We start from the raw sequence: 3,200 nt of genomic DNA, 5'->3' as shown, positions 1-3,200 counted from the left end.
AATAAGAGTCAAACCAAGAGCTATTGTGTAAAAAAAAAGTTTATATAAGAAAAACACACCAAACTATTTACATACAGTGAATTGTGACATATTATTTACAATTTTACAAAATGTTTTGGGCAACATGCCAGTCATTGTAGCAGTCACGTTTGGGGACAAAGCACAAAGCAACATCACAGGTTGAACACTTCACTGGTGTGCGCAAACCACAGTGTTTGCACCTCAGCCGACCAGCGGTGCTGTCTCCACTGATATGCACCGGCCTGTGACTAGCTGTGGGTTGAGGCACGATGGAAGATGAGGGACCGGATGAGGGTTGAGACCCCAACTCTGAGAGCTCAACAGCCAGGGTCTCTCTGAAGGCCTTCTGGGTCAGAGGTACCTGTCCTTTTCCTGTGGCAATGTCTTTGTGAAGGAGGAAGGCGTTCACAATCACATGTCCAGGAAATGATAAAAAAAATGTCTTGCACCATCTCTGGGTCTTGTGGAGAACTTTATAATATCCTATCAGTGCATCGGAGAGGTCCACTCCACCCATGCACTGGTTGTAGTTCTTTACCGCTGGCGGAACTGGGATGTCTTTCAGTACCCAGCGTTGATCTGCACCTTTGACCCTCCTCTGCACTGTGTCCTGTGCATGTGCTGTGTGGAGCGTTGAACACAGGAAGACGTCCCTTGTGTCTCGCCACTGGACAAAGAGGAGGGAGTCGTTCCTTATCCAGCGAATGCTGCCGCGGGGAGATTTAGAGTCCATTTAGAGACTGTTTTCTTTTGTTTTCGGGAATCCAATTCTGTTTGTGCGGATGGTTCCACATGCCCAGATTCTCTTCTGAAGGAGGTCTTGGAAACGGGTGGGACTTTTGTAGAAATTGTCAACAAAAAGTTTGTACCCAGTGCCCAGCAACTTTGTGTCTATTAGCTCCATCACTGATTCATAGCTGAGACCCTTGCCAGTGTTTCCTTGGAGCTTTCCTTCATACACAAAAATGTCCCATGTGTATCCGTTTTTCGAGTCAGCCAGAACAAACAGTTTGTATCCCCAGCGCACAGGCTTATTTTTCATATATTGTTTTAGTCCAATGCGAGCTTTGGAGGCAACCATCCTCTCGTCAATGGCAATATCCTGGCCTGGGTGATGGTTCCTTTTGCAGGCTTCTCTCATCTCCTGATAAACTGGGTTGATTTTGCAAAGACGGTTGAAGGCTGCTGTGCCTTTCCTCTGCTCATTAGCAGCATCGGCCGCCATGCTACTCAGATGAAGAGATCGGGATATTCGGAGGAACTTCTTCCCGGTCATTACTTGTTTTGGTAAAGGAAAGCTGTGCAGTTTGTCCTTTCGCCAGTAATCATTAAATGCAGAGCATTTTACCAGACCCATGTAGATGACCATGGAAATGAAGGTAAACATGTTTTGCAATGTCAGATCAATCCAGGGGTGAGTGGGTGTGAAGTGGTGAGTTGAGCCAAACTCATTGGTGTTTAGAATGATAGTTTGTAAAATTGAGTTTGTCCAAAACAGTTGGAAAAGCTGCAGGGCTGTGTAGGTCGCTGTCTGAATTAGCTGGGGTCCAGGTGGGTTTGTCGGCCTGAAAGTAGGCTGAGGTGGAGTGATGTCAGGAATGTCAACATCATTCCATCTCTCTCCAGGTGGGGTTGTTGTTGCTCCAGCTTTGGTTCTGCTGCTGCCTCTTCCCCTTCCTCTTCCTCTTGGCCTTCTGCTGGCAGAACCTCCCTGGGAAGGTTGAGGCTCATCGCTGGATGAGATGCTGCTGTCCCCCCGTCCTGCTGCTGTACGGGGCCGCTTGCTGACTTAAGCAGGAATATCCGGCTCGTAGTCCTCATCAGATGTTTTCCTATAATGACAAAATAAACAAACCATTTTCAGTTACAACCATTCCCATATTTTCTGTATTCTACTTTTCACAGGTTTACTGCCTCAAACATTAGCAGTACACACACTGAAACAAAGACCCCCTCCCCACAGTTCACACTTGAAACAAAGAGCCAAACACCTCCCCCAATTGCAATTCAAATATTGAAACACACACACATGAACTTCTGTGCTTTGGCTATGTAAAAACAATGTTATACCATGACAAATGGAGCTATCTGCTCTGATTCAGTAAAACAACAAGTCACAAAAACAATAACGAAAACAAAATGTTGCCGTGTGTTTGTTCCATGTTTCACTAAATAAGATAAACTAATAGAGTTACTTATTGATATGGTATAAAACATTGTTTTTACAATGCCAAAGTAGCTCTATTAGTATTTTGAAACGTGGAACAAAGAAACAACTAATGATTACAAACACACTGCAACATTTTGTTTTTGGATTTCAAACTAAAGCTTATTCATGCGGAATATACAGTAAAATATGTTTTATAATATAAAACGAAACTTACTTATCCAGGGTAGTATCTCCTCCTTCCAGAAATAATTCCTCAGCTTCTGAATCAAAGTCCGAAAAATCGGTGTTTGCATCGGAAACATTGTCAGATAAATCACTATCATGTCCAGTAACTTCTTCTAAAACTTCTTTGAGACTATACTTCGTTTTCTGTGTCTTATTTGCCATAATAAAATCGATATCCAACTGCGTCAAAAAGCTGTATGATTCTCGGTTCCCAAAACGCGCACAACGCATGAACATGGGTATGGAAGCAAATCGTGACCAAAATTCAAATGAAAATGCATTTCCAGAAATGCATTTTCATTTTAAGAAAGTGGCTGCATTATTTGACTCATAAATGAAATTAGTAATAAATCATCCTATTTGCATTTTAATTATCTTCCTTAAGACTGCTCATTCTTTCACTTAATTAAAATGAAAACGAAAAAGACATTTGAAATTTAATTTTCAAAATATGCCCCAGCAAATAGATACCAAAATTCAATTTGAAATGTAAAATTTGAAAATGAAAATGCATTTCCAGGAATGCATTTTCATTTTAAGAACGTGGCTGCAAAATCGTGACCACAATTCAAATGAAAATGCATTTCCAGAAATGCATTTTCATTTTCAAGAACGTGGCTGCAAAATCGTGACCACAATTCAAATTCAAATGCATTTCCAGAAATGCATTTTCATTTTAAGAATGTGGCTGCATTATTTGACTCATAAATAAAATTAGTAATCAATCATCCTATTTGCATTTGCATTTTCTTCATCAAGACTGCACATGTTATGCCATAATCAA

Source organism: Hypomesus transpacificus, unplaced genomic scaffold (genome assembly GCF_021917145.1).
Source record: "Hypomesus transpacificus isolate Combined female unplaced genomic scaffold, fHypTra1 scaffold_64, whole genome shotgun sequence".
In the NCBI taxonomy this organism is placed as follows: domain Eukaryota; kingdom Metazoa; phylum Chordata; class Actinopteri; order Osmeriformes; family Osmeridae; genus Hypomesus; species Hypomesus transpacificus.
Note: the sequence above shows the minus strand (reverse complement) of the source record.